Source organism: Haliotis rufescens, unplaced genomic scaffold, assembly GCF_023055435.1.
Source record: "Haliotis rufescens isolate VD_foot unplaced genomic scaffold, xgHalRufe1.0.p SCAF_4, whole genome shotgun sequence".
In the NCBI taxonomy this organism is placed as follows: Eukaryota; Metazoa; Mollusca; class Gastropoda; order Lepetellida; family Haliotidae; genus Haliotis; species Haliotis rufescens.
Genome location: NW_025964112.1, coordinates 16,912,534 through 16,930,255, shown reverse-complemented (window position 1 = coordinate 16,930,255; position 17,722 = coordinate 16,912,534). Strand labels below are relative to the sequence as shown.

The following is a 17,722-nucleotide window of genomic DNA, read 5'->3' as shown; positions in this document are numbered from 1 at the left end:
CAAATAAGTTTTGTCAGATTTGACTGTAGCATGTACTCACTGCATGTCTTGCAAAGAGGACTCCAAGTCAGCGTTCAACACCTATCTTGTCCTGACATCACACAGATAGATGCATGCATGAGGAAGGCATGATTAAAGAGATGCATGAAGAAGGAACAAGGAAAAATGACATATTCATAAAAATCTCACATGCTTTATTTGTCTCACAACTGACATTGCTGCATCGCAGTTCACGAATATTGTTGAAACTACAAATGAGGAGCAGGAAGTATAACTTATACTCTTTTGTCTGCCCATTAATAGGAAAACTATTCACAGGAAACAAGCAGGAAACAAGCAGGAAACAAGCCTTCACTCATCCAAATATACCAATATGTTGTTGTTGTTGAAATTCCTATATATAAGTCCACGACACAGTGATCATCAAGTCACAAGGACGTCACACTCTCTTGAGTCAAACACTGGATTAAGAAATACAAGCCTTTATCAGTTAACTTGATACTTAGTGACAGACAACAGTGTCAAGTATACAATCAGAATTACTGTACATGCTGAAGACACAAGCAAAAGTATATTCAAATGACTATTGATTTTAGTAAAAATATTATTAATGAATTTTTTTAGAGGCATTTAGAATTTGGAGAACTAAGTAAGGATAAGATATATGGATGAACGTCTTTATAACAATTAGGAGCGACGTTTTGGTGTTGGTTCTCACACCATTATCAAGCTAGTGCAAACGGGCAATGTACAGTGGAACCCTCCTTATCCGGACCTCAGATACCCGGAAACCTCCCCAACCAGATGATATTTACGTGAACGAAATATATACTACATAAAATGCTACTTTTATCTAGAAATCCACTTTCTGGATCCAGACAGTGATTTTCAATCACACAGAGTGCAAAATACACATTTTGTGCCAGACAGCAGTTACGCCTGACCATGTTTGTTTAGCAATTTATCATCTGGCACCCAACATCATCATTTACATATTCCCTGTTCTGCTTAGCATTGTTGCAGATGTAGGGAGTAAGATTACCATGTGTATTTCTCATCAACTAAGCTGGAAATAGCAATCAGCTGTACATGCATTTCTGCCAATCTACCCGTGATTCAGTTAAAAAATACCCAATCACATAACTTCAAAGAATTTTGGTGCAATGATTGGACGAAATTGTATCTTAAACTATTATTTTATCAGGAATAATAAATTCCAATATCGTGTTATTTTAGTTGCATTTACTATATATATTTGAAATAATAATAAAATAAGTGTAGCACTTTGGTACAGCTGATTGCTATTGCAAGAGATGTTTTACATATGGAACAGTTTGATCGGTCACCGTAGAGACTTCCTGCAGGCTTGCTATTTCGATCGTGAGAATGTTACGTTGACATATAATAGTTTAACTATAACACGCATGACTACTAAGGGAAAGTAAAGCTTTAATGGCATATGAACCCATTCTTAGACAACTAAAGTTAGTTTCAAGGGAATCTGATCATAATCTCAGTAAAAAGACAGAAAGTTGGTGCGATCTGCTGATTAGTGCACTAACGATTTAGCCAAAATTATTGAAAACAATATTGTTAACTATGAAAAAAAGAGACAAATTCATACTTCCAAAAACATGAAGCTTTTACCATTACTTCTTATGGTGTTCTTGATGATTAACTTAGCCAATGTCAAGATAACCTACTTTAACAATCCTTTAACATATTGGATTATTTAGTAACAGATAATGCTTTTACTAACAGTAATGATAAAAGCTCCATCCAGTGTTGAAATTTTAATTACCGGTAGCTCTGATAATGGTAACCCATTTATTTTCTTCAACCTGTTAACAATATTGTCAAACTATTATGCAAGGTTCAGCTAATAGAGACTGGCCAAGGAACATGTATACTGAACAAAAATAGTCATGGATATACAAATGTTCAGTATAATACAAAGTGGGGGATTTTCTGCTTGAATATACAAAATTTGCTTATTGTAAGATTAAGTTACCCATACTGATCTTCTACTTGGGTTTAATGCCACTTTTAACAGTATTCCAGTTATACCTCGGCATGTCAGCTTAATGTGGGAGGAAAGCCCGAGGCGATGCAGGTCTCAGACGTTAATCACTTCGGTGAAACCCATGAGCACGAGTATGGTGCTGACAAACCTAGAACCTGGATTCGAACCCACAATCATAGGTTTCAGGCGTGCCCAGGGGACGCAAGTCTGCACAGGGAATCGAGGCACCTTAGACGACTGGGCTACCCTGCCCCCTCTACTTGAGTGAGTGAGAAAAGGTTTTACACAATGCATATGTAAGATATTCATTCCAGGTATCAAACCATAAATAGTTACAAAGGACAGTTCATAATAATATGTACATGGTTTGTACCCAATGTCATACCACATACTAAGTCACAAAATAATCTCCTTCAGTGAGACTGTAATATCCTGGCATAACTGACTTGTAGGCCTGTATGAAACAGTAACCACACAGAGAACTGAATAAGGGTCTTCAGCTTGAGGTGAGGTGAAATTGGGTTTAACGTCGCGTCCAAGATTATTGCACTTATATAGCGACGTGCATGCACGTGTGTGTCTGTGGCTGCTTGTACTAGTCCGGACTGATGCCGATTTATAGTGCTAGCTCACTGAGATACCATGCCGCAGTTTAACATGAATACCCCACTCAGACACAGTATACTGACTCCGAGCCGACCAGTCCTTGTTTTAGCCCCTTAATGCCGAGCGCCAGACAGGGTAACAAGTCTTCAGCTTGATGAGTGAACGCTTGAACCTCTGTGCTACCCTACCGCCCCTCTTCCATTGACATACAGTGTTCCCGCTGGCTTTTGAAACTGCCAGTCCCGGTGGACTGGCAACTATAAAAATTACCAGTCCCCCTAATTTGTGTCAGTCCCAACTTTCAACAAATAGAAAAACATATAAAAATTACCTGGATTTCATTCTTTCAACATCATGTTCAATGCAATGATGTCATCTCTGAAGTAACTTAGATCTACAAGTCATTCACACAAAGTGAAGCTGACTTCGAAAAATATACCATATGAACATCGCCGATGTTTTGTTCAACAACAAAGATTTATGAGGTACTTTATTTGCCGGTTCACGGGGACTTGCAGAGACATGAATTACTGGTTCAAGCCTAATTTTACCGGTTAAAAACTGGTAATCACCGGTAAAGGGGAACACTGGTGAGATGATCATCCAATAACATGCCAACCCTATGTCAATATATTTATCTGTGACAACAAAGGTTCGTTTCAAGGCCCCAATAACGATTGTCTGGTCAGTGTTGCTGTAAATGGTGGTGAGTTGGTGCTGATAATCAGTTTCATCATGATTTTGCAGGAAGTAAACTTCTCCATATTGCATAAAATATTGTATAAATCAACTGCAAGTGACTCCATGGCATTTGATCGGCTAAGCAAGCATTTTTTTTCATGTTCGTGTTTTTATATACCGAAAAATAGTTTGGCCACACCCACTAGCTAACTACTGTTTCCTGATTGGCTGATGATAGGGTAACTGGGCTTGGATTTCGTTATTGCACCAAAAGATGTCACTGATTTTGTGTGGTTGTGTGCGTTTATTGTGCTAACCATTAAATCTGTGAAGATATTATTCTTGACTTATATATTTATAACAGTTGACTTCAATATGTTTTTACGGTTTTAGAGGTATAAACGTAAAAAACGGTGAACACACTTTGTGTAAATCCTGAAGGTCATGCAAGTGTATAACAATTCACACAGTGTACACACCGGGTTTACGTTTACAGAAATATGTGTGTTGAGATCAATTCTTAAATAATATGACTGTGGTAATGAGATGCATCATAAATACTGAAAGATGGTGTTCATCACTTTATTAAATCTCAGTACCAGCATACCTAAAAGAGGATCTGTTGACATGGCATTTCCGGTGACAACATGTCCATGGTAATATCTTCACTTTGAAATAAGTCAATATTCATTGTCTGCATGTATAATATGCAGCTGTTATTCCTGGAAAATATGTGTATTATATAAAAGATAAGATGGTCGGTTATGTAACCAACCATTAAGTAACTGTTATGTAAACATTATTTGCAGACTGGACTAAAATATGGCCGTTTGGAGTGCTTGTTGGAGCAGGGTGCCTAATACCCAAATGTTCATCCAATTGTTTATCCCACCTACCTTTCTGATTAACAAAACATTTGTTTCTCCTCTAACACCCTTCCCCCCCACCAAAAAAAAAATCAAAAAATCTCCATCAATGTGTTAGAAACTTCTACAAGAACAATTACAGGGTAGGAACCATATCCTGAATACAACATATGAACGACCACAGTCTTACAACACTTCACCATGACTGTCACATATCTCGCCTACCTCTGAGTGTCCGACCACATCAACTCCTGCTTCAAAGTCAGTGAGCACGGTCAGAGAAAGTTGTGTGATAACACAACCAATACTTGATAACCCAAACCCTCACTGACACAGCAATACATAGGTGTGTGTTGATGATACATGAGTGAGCTCGTTGCTGTGTTTCAGTTACCGGTATATCCCAGAATGCTGGCTCAATTTGGGAGAGAGAGTAATGCAGGGCTTGCTTTGGTTTATTACCAACAGAACATGAAGATAAAGACATCCCCGGCCAACTTTATGGGTTTACAGTTGTATGGTAACATTCTGTGAAACAATATATAGGCACCAGTCCCATCTAGGCCAAAACAATGTATTGAGGGCCTAAGAACATGAAGAACATTGGAAACACAACCAATAAAGATTTCACAAATTTCTAAATACATGTAGCAGAATAGCACCAGCTCAGCATTTGTCTGTATACAAACTTTCACAAAGAAATGTTGAATGATATATGAGTAATACAGTAAACTATGGTTATAAAACTCAAAGGGACCACTAATTTTAGTCTGAATAACCCAGTTCGTTATAAGCATATATACAGCATATATCCAACAAATGTCCGGGACTAAAAAATAGGTTCCTTATATCGGTCAGTTCGTTATAGGCGTGTTCGTTATAAACGTAGTTTACTGTAGTTAATAATGAATGTAACACTCATTTGTACCAAAGTAACGGTACATGTGTTTGCCTTGGAAACTCAAAAATGATTAATTTCAGAAATTCCTTAATAGTAAAAGGCACCAGTTCAACACAAGCATGATGGGTGTACAAGGTTCACAAAGCCATACTGAAAGGTGTACAGGCAGATGGACAAAGCCCATTTCTATATGCCATGCATAAATGATTTTGTTTTGTTTTTTATCTCTGTACACAGCAATATATCTGTTATATGATGTGGCCTGTAAATAATCATGTTGAGACCAGACCGTCTTGTGACTGACATCAATCAGTGCAATTGGGATACAATGACATGCAATCAATCAAGTCACCAAGCCTGACCACCCACTCCCATCCATTTGACCGCCACTTATAACCAGCATAGGCAGTTCTAAACCAGAATCTCCATGCTCTCTGCCCAAAAGAATGATAAGGAGAGGCATGCTATTTTACATGCATATATTATCTCCATGTCAGTGGTTAACAGAATCTTGATCAAATACTACGTATCCCGCCTGGACGTTGTTTACGAGTCATAGAAAGTCACGTGACACAGCACAAGTTCACCTACGCTCAATCGAACAGCTGTTGTCTATCAGTTATCAATTTGTTTTAATTCTTTTACAATAGCCGATTGAAACAGGTCAGCAAGATAAATTTGTAGTAGCAGTATGTGTAGGGTAGATATGGCTTTAGGTGTCCCTCATTAGATCTTATACCACTCGCTGCAACCTATAAAACCACGTGTACCCTTACTGCGGTAACGTTTAATAGTGTACAAAGTCTGTGGCCAGGTAAACAGTTGATATATCTTCAACACCTATAATCTTACGTACCGGTACTTAAAATGCCCAGTATGTGGAATGTATGTACAATTATGTCAGTCTGGATGTATCATGGTCTAATTAATTATCATATCTGGGTGCCGTTGTACAAAACAACCTTAGCACTATGACTGTCGTAAGTCTATGTTAAGGTAAGGGTTTTACAATCACCTTAGCGCTAAGATCGCCTTGTACAATGGCACCCTGACATTCAACGATAAACTAACCATGTTAACAAGGCAAAAAAAAATATTTGACAATTTATTGTCTGTACAAGAGGAAGAAGGGAGGTAATTCTGAGCACCTTTTTCCCTAAGGAATTTTATCTCCCTCATTTCACAATCACTTCAGATCATCAACAGCCAGGACAGCATGGAGAAGCTAAAAATAGCCCTCATTTAGTGTTCCTCATTGTCATTTAGTCAATTGTAACTCTTCTTACAGCTGCATTGACATCATCGTTCAAGTCATAATAGGTTCCGCAGTCAACACCAGCTGATCAAGTCACTGACAACACACTGACACCATCAGCTGGTCCTGTCACTGTCAGCATCAGATGGTCCAGTCACTGTCAACATTAGATGGTCATGTCACTGTCAGCATCAGATGGTCCAGTCACTGTCAACATCAGCTGATCAAGTCACTGACACTATCAGCTGGTCCAGTCACTGTCAACATCAGCTGGCCCAGTCACTGTCAACATCAGCTGGCCCACTCACTGTCAACATCAGATGGTCCAGTCACTGTCAACATCAGCTGGTCCATTCACTGTCAACATCAGCTGGCCCAGTCACTGTCAACATCAGATGGTCAAGTCACTGTCAACATTAGATGGTCCTGTCACTGTCAGCATCAGATGATCAAGTCACTGCCAGCATCAGATGATCTAGTCACTGTCAGCGTCAGATGGTCCAGTCACTGTCAACATCAGCTGGCCCAGTCACTGTCAACATCAGATGGTCAAGTCACTGTCAACATTAGATGGTCATGTCACTGTCAGCATCAGATGATCAAGTCATTGTCAGCATCAGATGATCTAGTCACTGTCAGGGTCAGATGGTCCAGTCACTGTCAACATCAGCTGGCCCAGTCACTGTCAACATCAGCTGGTCCTGTCACTGTCAGTGTCAGATGGTCCAGTCACTGTCAACATCTGCTGGTCCAGTCACTGTCAGGGTCAGATGGTCCAGTCACTGTAAACATCAGCTGATCAAGTCACTGACAAGACACTGACACCATCAGCTGGTCCTGTCACTGTCAGCATCAGATGGTCCAGTCACTGTCAACATTAGATGGTCATGTCACTGTCAGCATCAGATGGTCCAGTCACTGTCAACATCAGCTGATCAAGTCACTGACACTAACAGCTGGTCCAGTCACTGTCAACATCAGCTGGCCCAGTCACTGTCAACATCAGCTGGCCCACTCACTGTCAACATCAGATGGTCCAGTCACTGTCAACATCAGCTGGTCCATTCACTGTCAACATCAGGTGGCCCAGTCACTGTCAACATCAGATGGTCAAGTCACTGTCAACATTAGATGGTCCTGTCACTGTCAGCATCAGATGATCTAGTCACTGTCAGCGTCAGATGGTCCAGTCACTGTCAACATCAGCTGGCCCAGTCACTGTCAACATCAGATGGTCAAGTCACTGTCAACATTAGATGGTCATGTCACTGTCAGCATCAGATGATCAAGTCATTGTCAGCATCAGATGATCTAGTCACTGTCAGGGTCAGATGGTCCAGTCACTGTCAACATCAGCTGGCCCAGTCACTGTCAACATCAGCTGGTCCTGTCACTGTCAGCGTCAGATGGTCCAGTCACTGTCAACATCAGCTGGCCCAGTCACTGTCAACATCAGATGGTCAAGTCACTGTCAACATTAGATGGTCATTTCACTGTCAGCATCAGATGATCAAGTCATTGTCAGCATCAGATGATCTAGTCACTGTCAGGGTCAGATGGTCCAGTCACTGTCAACATCAGCTGGCCCAGTCACTGTCAACATCAGCTGGTCCTGTCACTGTCAGTGTCAGATGGTCCAGTCACTGTCAACATCTGCTGGTCCAGTCACTGTCAGGGTCAGATGGTCCAGTCACTGTAAACATCAGCTGATCAAGTCACTGACAACACACTGACACCATCAGCTGGTCCTGTCACTGTCAGCATCAGATGGTCCAGTCACTGTCAACATTAGATGGTCATGTCACTGTCAGCATCAGATGGTCCAGTCACTGTCAACATCAGCTGATCAAGTCACTGACACTATCAGCTGGTCCAGTCACTGTCAACATCAGCTGGCCCAGTCACTGTCAACATCAGCTGGCCCACTCACTGTCAACATCAGATGGTCCAGTCACTGTCAACATCAGCTGGTCCATTCACTGTCAACATCAGCTGGCCCAGTCACTGTCAACATCAGATGGTCAAGTCACTGTCAACATTAGATGGTCCTGTCACTGTCAGCATCAGATGATCAAGTCACTGTCAGCATCAGATGATCTAGTCACTGTCAGCGTCAGATGGTCCAGTCACTGTCAACATCAGCTGGCCCAGTCACTGTCAACATCAGATGGTCAAGTCACTGTCAACATTAGATGGTCATGTCACTGTCAGCATCAGATGATCAAGTCATTGTCAGCATCAGATGATCTAGTCACTGTCAGGGTCAGATGGTCCAGTCACTGTCAACATCAGCTGGCCCAGTCACTGTCAACATCAGCTGGTCCTGTCACTGTCAGTGTCAGATGGTCCAGTCACTGTCAACATCAGCTGGTCCTGTCACTGTCAGCGTCAGATGGTCCAGTCACCGTCAACATCAGCTGGTCCTGTCACTGTCACCATCAGCTGATCAAGTCACTGACAAGACACTGACACCATCAGCTGGTCCTGTCACTGTCAGCATCAGATGGTCCAGTCACTGTCAACATTAGATGGTCATGTCACTGTCAGCATCAGATGGTCCAGTCACTGTCAACATCAGCTGATCAAGTCACTGACACTATCAGCTGGTCCTGTCACTGTCAACATCAGATGGTCCTGTCACTGTCAACATCAGATGGTCCTGTCACCGTCAACATCAGCTGGCCCAGTCACTGTCAACATCAGATGGTCCAGTCACTGTCAACGTCAGATGGCCCAGTCACTGTCAACAGGAGATGGTCCAGTCACTGTCAACATCAGATGGTCCTGTCACTGTCAACATCAGATGGTCCTGTCACTGTCAGCGTCAGCTGGTCCTGTCACCGTCAACATCAGCTGGTCCTGTCACTGTCAACATCAGCTGGCCCAGTCACTGTCAACATCAGATGGTCCAGTCACTGTCAACATCAGCTGGTCCTGTCACTGTCAACATCAGATGGTCCTGTCACTGTCAACATCAGATGGTCCTGTCACTGTCAACATCAGATGGTCCTGTCACTTCAGCGTCAGCTGGCCCAGTCACTGTCAACATCAGATGGTCCTGTCACTGTCAACATCAGATGGTCCTGTCACTGTCAACATCAGATGGTCCTGTCACTGTCAACATCAGATGGTCCTGTCACTGTCAGCGTCAGCTGGCCCAGTCACCGTCAACATCAGCTGGTCCTGTCACCGTCAACATCAGCTGGCCCAGTCACTGTCAACATCAGATGGTCCAGTCACTGTCAACATCTGCTGGTCCAGTCACTGTCAGGGTCAGATGGTCCAGTCACTGTAAACATCAGCTGATCAAGTCACTGTCAACATCAGCTGGTCCAGTCACTGTCAGCGTCAGCTGGCCCAACATAAATCCACCCCTGAACAACAATTAACTGGCAAAACAAAACATTCTAAGACTGCCCAAAATAATTCCAGACCTCACCTTTTAATCTTTATCATTATACACCATCCTTCAAGATATAATATACAGATCATGCAGATAGAGCAGGTTCTGACTAGGATAAGCCAGGATTAAGACAACAATACCCATCCTCAGTGTGGCCATGATAACACAGAGCTGTCTCGATGGTGGGTATATCACTGTTACTTGGTTACTGCTAGGGCTGCCTCCAGGTCAGGTCACTGTGAGACTTAATGTCCCACACAAACAGCATGACAAGATAACAGCCATCTGTCACTCAGATGTTAACAATGTTTATACATATTTTTTTTCCCTAATTTAACAAAAGACTATCAGACTACTATTTATTTAAAAATAGATATTTCTCTCAGTCAAACTGGGCTTATTTAAATGCTTAGATCACAGGTAATCCTGCTCAAGTCTTATTTAAGGTGGGGGCACGGGTGGCCCTGTCGTCTAAGGGGCCGCAATTCACTGTGCAGAGTTGTGTCCCTTGGACACGCCAGAAACCTATGATTGTGGGTTCGATTCCCCATTTGCCCTGATTATGTTTCTAGGTTTGTCAGCACCATACCCATGCTTGTGGCTTTCACCAAAGTGGTAAACGTCTGAGACCTATATCACTTCGGTCTTTCCTCCCACATTAAGCTGACACGCCGCAATATAACTGTAATACTGTTAAAAGAAACGTTAAACCAAACTCACTCACTCACTTATTTAAGGAGTTGGGGATTAAAATTGGGGATAAAAATTTGATTTGACTTCATCCTTTCTTGTGCCACCTAACAGCATGATTGAAAAGTATTATTTTCATTCAAAAAGTCAAACATACAGAAGGCTCTTTTGCAACTCTTTCAAACAAGGAAGAGGTTTTTTTGGTTGTGAAGAAATAAGTTGCGTGTTTATTTGTACTTTTCCTTGCCTATTCAATGAAGGTTTTTATTACCAGTATTAACACAATCAATTCCTCTTGTTATGCACATTCTGGTTCAATCTATGTTTGTATTATGTTGAAGGATAAAGGAACAGGGATACATGGAAGTTTTGTAATACATTGAATAAACCTTGGAAGTTGGGGTATGGAAGAAATCTCTACGAAATAAAATATTTGTATATCAGAGGTAATGGAGAAATCACTCAAAACTGTTGATTCCAGAAGTATAATGAGAATTCTATGATTTAAACATTTAAACATATGGTTTACATATAATTTCTCAATAATTTTGCATAATGGCAGTTGCGTCAGTTTTACTTGTTGAAAATGCATTCAGAATGGCTGGTAATTCCTAGATTTGAAATCAGCTGCAACAACTACTGTTTGACATCATCATAACTGTTTAATATGAAAAAAATCATCATGAAAGTATGCACAGACATTAATAAATCTATTACTGTCCATGACATAGGCTACAAAAAATAAAATTCTCACTGCAACTTTGGTATTGCTCCTTCTCGAGCAAATCTGAAGTCATAGCAAGTTTTCAAACACCACTTAGCTTTGACTGCCATGCGATTTCTGTTTATCAATCCATCAGTTACTGAATATCCTAATTTCACAGAGATATTATTTCAGTATAACACACTGCAGTAATCATGATAATGAATACAAGTTTACAACATCTACATCAATTAATACTGGAAATGGGCAACAACTCTGAAGCAGCAAAACAATATTGCAACATGTTGTACATTGTGATCCTGGAGACACAGCCTGTTGCAATAAGCATGTTATCCAACATCAGCCATATTAAATGAAATAGCCCTAAAAAAGAAACATATACAAGGTATGGTGCATTGATATTCCCTCTCAACACAATGACATAAATCATGTCAGGCTTGGACATCAGCCACTATATATAGTCCAAAGTCCAAGTTTCATCAAACTGTCTTTGATCTGGTACACTTATCGAAGAGAGTCCATATTAATACTAATATAATGCTAAAATCTACTAATAATGATGCCAAGAAACAATTTTGGGAAGTAGACCCAGGAGGTTTTGGTAATTAAGCTGTAATGTTTACAATAAGAGTTTGTTTTGTTTGTTGTTTACTCCATGATCAGCTTTATTCCAGCTGTATGATTGCAGCCTGTAAACAATTGATTCTGGACCAAACAATCCTGTGATTGTTATTAACAGCAACAATATATCTTGGCCATCAACCAAGTCACCAAGTCTGACCACTGAACCCATTAAGCTGCCTCTTGCAACAAGCAAGGATTCCTGTGGACCAATTCTAACACTGAATCCTGAAAGAGTTTTCATAAAAAGAGAAGGACTGGACATATATATTACAATGATATGCCACTGCCGGGCTGCAGACAGACATCTGGTACCTGCTAACTGTCATAAACTACCCATATAATTCCAAACATATAAAAATGGTCCATGACAACAACAATGTGGGACATTAGCAATATAGGCTGACAGCCATAATCTATAGTAACAGTAACTTGACTTGATTGTGCCAAACCTATCTAAATGGTCTGTGACAATATTTTTCTCATGTCTTTGATGGGTATTTTTTTCTTGTTAATCTGATCAAAATTTTATAAATATGACGAATGGTCACAGATATTATAATAATTAAATATTATGTAATTAATGTGTAGTCTCTGTACCCTACATCAGGGCCCACTTGCACAAAGCGATCTTAGCGCTAAGACTATTGTAAGCCTATGTTAAAGTATTGGCGTTACGATCATCTTAGAGCTAAGATCAATTTGTGCAAGTGGGCCCAGGTATTAACATTTGTATCTTTATTGGTTACTTCTCAGTCATCTATGAGGGTGCCACCCCCGACCCTCTTTGCATCCGGTATACCACTTAATTTGTCTTGGCATCCAATTAAATAACTCTGGTCATATCAGTGTACACTGTGCGTGCATGCTGAGGAGCTTAAAGGGGCACTGATCTAAAGCAATTCCCTGGGACTGGTTGTTGCCTTTGTTATTGTTTTTTCCCTGTGAGTACCCGGATGTATAGCAGAAAACGAGACTAGTTCGCGACCTCTGCTGCGCCATTCGTAAGTGCATTAATCACTTTTATGGGTAGTTATAAGGGCATATGGTCACATTGATCAACAAAATGAAATACAGTTTTCGAGATAATAAGGAAATGTAGGTATCTTTGTGGGTAGCATCGGTAATGGTGACGAAGTTTTGATAAGTCACTTGTTTTGGTAATTTTGCGATTTTCGTTTACACTATTTTGACTTGAAACACAAAGAAAATATTTCACCTGAGCATTGCTTTTTTTATAGTGTGTATATTTCTTTACTGTCAAAATGTGTAACATTTTCAAATTTATTAAACGCCTAAATATTCAGTTTTTTTACAAAGTGACTGAAAAACATTTCCATCTGTATTATTATGATAACGAATTCCAAACATTTTGATGTTTAATGTCATCACCAAGAGACTGAAAATGATACGTTGAAAAGTACATTTCTATGTTGTTTGGCTTCTAAATCCTACATAATAATCTGTTGTAATGTTTTTAGGCCATTTTGATCGTCTTAATCAATTTAAGTCAATCTGGACAGATTTTTCCGTCAAAATGACAGAAATATTTACAAATTTTATAAATTGCCTGAGAGAATCACATTTTACAAATTCGGTAATATATACACGCTTACAAAGGAAAAGCCTTGTGAAAACAACGTCTATCACGCATTGAAGAATTTCCCAACCAAGACGTAGAGGAACAAGAACGAATCAGTTCAATGCTACAGCAAATGAAGGAAAACAAAATGCAAATACCATAATTACAACCTACCAAATTTATGTATATAATTTTAGGCAGCTTCCTTATTCGAGGAATGTATCCGTGAATATCCACACAAAGGAGCAATTTGCCACTCATCTGCAGCTGTACAAAGAAACTTATTCGATGTCACGTGTCTCTGTAACAATCAAATACTTTAAAAGATATATATCGTTTCGGGATATTATAATCCGTGTTCGTTTCTCAACTGATCACTTAGATTGTTTCAGGTGTTTCACATAGGTGTCAAGTCTCAAGGGTCGGCTGAGAAAACCCACGTGACAACTATTTTCATAACGTCCACGGTTCCTAAAAAATCAATTGAGTGATAGATAACAATGAGCAATCAATCAACGTATTATCAGTTAACCCTTTGAACAAAGTATGTTATCTTTACATCGGCACTTCACGCCATGATATGAGTGTATTCCCTTTGTTTTAGTAAACCTAGACATGTAAACACTCACTTTTGACATATCCACTGTGCAAGATAACAGTGATTAATCAATCAACGTATTTCTGTTAATCCTTTGATGACTACGAACGATCCGTTGATTTACAAAAAAAGTAAATCAACTGATCATTCACCTCTTGCTGGGCTGCCACATGCATATTAAACAACACACATTTCACCTTACTTCAAACCTGGATTTAGATTGAATAATTACCCCAGACACAATAAATGCCAAATGGGAACCTTTGTCAGGTAATCTTAGTGGCGCCACCACTAATTGTACCTGTAATAAATTCATTAACTGAGCATCAAGTGAATGACGACAAATACACAAGTGTAGGGTTATACCAGAAAACGTGGATGACAACAAGGGAGTAGTAATCGTATTATCGACACAATCCGAAAACCGAAAATGCTATCACTGCATGGATACTCTTTTTTATTATTAAACTATAACCATCTGGGGTATTTCCAAATGATGACATCCGATGAGCTCCGCCGTTCTTTTTGTCTGTTTGTTTAGGCTGAAGAAATTAATTAACATGCGCCCTTTGTCGAAATCTTTATAGATCACAGTTAACCCATCAGTGTTCAAAAATGCGTAAAACAAATATTGCCTCCAACCTCTAAGTTTATTTAGCTGTCCTTGCAGACGGTAGCCCAGTCTCTGGTCACGCTCAGTTGCGTTGCGTATCATCCGGGTACTCACGGGGAAAAAACAATAACAAAGGCAACAACCAGTCCGGGGAATTGCGTTAGATCAGTGCCCCCCTTTAAGGCGAAATATTTTAGTGATTTATCACTCAAAAATATATTTCAACATTGCTATACAAGCATCCATACCAGATAAACATTTCATGGCATCCAACATGCTACATTGCAATGCAGACAGTAGAACTAAAGGGGCTGTCATCAAGTGATCAGGTAGATGGGTCAATCCTAAAAAAAATCACAAAGTGTCACAGTAAGTTGTAAGCCTTACCTCAGACGATCAGCTGATGATATTACTCGGCTAACAGACGTCACTATATTAAAGCATCATTTGAGAGAAAAGCGACCAGCGTTATACGATGTGACATGACATTTCCGCGTTATGAAATAAAATTACACGTGACCCAAAGGTCTATCCACAGGTGTAAACAATGATATAAGACATTCCGTCTGCTCCACCCCTTTTCATTCAATACACTTTAACGTGGTAAAGTAACGCTGGCGATCACATGTTGTGCTCGTTTACAAATATGCAAAATAATAAATTTCTCCTACCTTCAGAAAGAATATTCCACAAAACTTCACTCTCAACACCTGCCGATATGTTTATTGTGGTTGGTTCATTGACCACACATTTATTCACCTGTAGTTACTTCCCTTTGAATGACGAACACACATCCTGTTATGACTGCAATGTCACAGGTTCATTTGTGCTGCAGATGCCCCTTCGAATGTATGTTTCGTAAGAACTAATGTTAATGTATTCATATTAGTAACGCATTTCTTTTAAAATGAATTTATTCGCTTATCAAATATAACAGAATCAGTTATTTCAGTAATGTGTATATAAAAATAGATATAGTTTGTAATTATATATCAACAGTGCATCGTCAAATTCATAGAGAAGACAAGCTAAATAGCTAGTTGTAAAGAATAGTACCTTGTATTCGTGCTCAGGGAGCAGTTATTATGCTGACATTTTAAAGGCACCACTGATATAAACTGGATTCACGTTACATGGCTAAACGTCATTTTACCCCTGTGACGCGCCGTCTACGACGTCTATACCAGTCCAGTTTGGGACTATATATGGATCAAATATTAGTCTTATATGTGTGATGTTTTGGATGAGGCTAGATTATTCAAATACATTTCAGAAGTGTTCTACAAACGTCCAATATCTCGAAACACAGGCACTGTCTCCAAATACCACCATGCACTTTGAGAGATGCCTAGACCCACATGGGAAACAGACCGTGGAAGATTGAAATCAACGTGCACAGATCAAACACAACTTATAATACTAGTTAAACACTGGTTAAAACCTTGTAAATCTGTATCCTCTAACGAGTTGAAGAATCTTACTCTGCTCACAGTTGGGAGATGCTCATTAATTAAGTAGGTAGGCAGGGATACTGGTCACACTGTCCGATGATTGGCACCTCTGACATTATTGGGAGTGAACCACAGTTAATTGATGTTAACCTTATATCACTTGTGTACATAACAGGCTTCGCCACTCCAATGTAACTACACCCAAATCTACTCAACTGTATAAACACTGCCTCATACCTGTATCCCTATCACTTGCTTGATAACGGTGTTAGAACCTACACCGAAACGTCGCTCCTAATTGTAATAAAGAAGTTGTTCATCCATATATCTTATCCTTACTTAGTACTCCAACTTCTAAATACCTCTCAAAGAAGTCACAGATGAAGATTGTTGACGTCATTCGACAATTGTGGTTTTCTGAGATGGCGTTCGTTATCGGTGCATTTTTCTAAAGGGGCGCTCAAAAGGATTAAGAGAAAATGGGTATCAAAGAAATTATTACACTCGCATGTGTCATCCTGATTTGACGAAACTCGTGTAAGAATTCATATATTATCCTCTCTTCTCGCGGAAATACAGGAATAATGACACTCGTTTTGTATAATCAGTATGACACACATGCTCGTATAATAATCTCTATATATTCCAAACAGCATTGTAATACGGAGAGCGTAAAATAGTGACGTGATGACGTCACAATGATAACGTCACCGAGTCGTGTTTACGTCATGTTGACCCTGTTACCAGACAATCCAGTGATTGATATCATGAGCATCGATCCACGCAATTGGGATCGATGACATGCATCAGCCAAGTCAGCGAGCCTGACCACCCGATCCCGTTAGTCGCCCCTAACGAGAAGCATAGTCGCCTTTTACAGCAAACATGGGTTGCTGAAGACTCAGTAATAATCTATATCTATAACCCTAAAAATAGAACACATGCATGTGTCGCAAAGATATGTTTACACATTTCATTCCATGTAACCGACTGTACAATGACGAAAAGGATTCTATAAGTTCAGCTATGAACATAATTGCATATTGTTCATTGTTATGTTTTAACGGGGTGTTTATGATGTGAAATAACCTTGATTAGTTAAAAAATAAAATTAAAAAATCTACTTTTGGTTTTACTGATAACGACGTCATTAAAGGGGCACTGATCTAACACAGTTCCCCGGACTGGTTGTTGCCTTTGTTATTGTTTTTTCCCCGTGAGTACCCGGATGATACGCAACGCAACTGAGCGTGATATAGAGACTGGGCTACCGTCTGCAAGGATAGCTAAATAAACTTGGAGGCTGGAGGCAATATTTGTTTTACGCATTTTTGAACACTGATGGGTTAACTGTGATCTATAAAGATTTCGACAAAGGGCGCATGTTAATTAATTTCTTCAGTCTAAACAAACAAAAACAGACAAAAAGAACGGCGGAGCTCATCGGATGTCGTCATTTGGAAATACAACAGATGGTTATAGTTTAATAATAATAAAAAAGTATCCATGCAGTGAAAGCATTTTCGGATTTCGGATTGCCTCGATTACTACTCCCTTGTCATCCACGTTTTCTGGTATAACCTACACTTGTGTATTTGTCGTTATTCACTTGATGCTCAGTTAATGAATTTATTACAGGTACAATTAGTGGTAGCACCACTTAGATTACCTGACAAAGGTTCCCATTTGGCATTTATTGTGTCTGGGG

The 17,722-nt window shown here is 39.8% G+C and overlaps 1 protein-coding gene across 3 annotated transcripts in view; it reads right to left on the bottom strand.

The window, feature by feature from the left end:
- Window positions 1-15,328, bottom strand: part of LOC124149212 (ankyrin-2-like) — a 94,578-nt gene extending 79,250 nt beyond the window's left edge. For 2 of the 3 annotated variants that reach the window (XM_046520646.2, XM_046520649.2), the window contains exon 1: window positions 15,235-15,328. The gene's annotated coding sequence lies outside the window, so the exon portion shown is untranslated. Of the gene's footprint in view, window positions 1-40; window positions 129-15,234 lie in introns of those variants that run through there. The other variant, XM_046520648.2, reaches the window with a different exon arrangement.
- Between the last annotated feature and the right edge of the window lie 2,394 nt (window positions 15,329-17,722).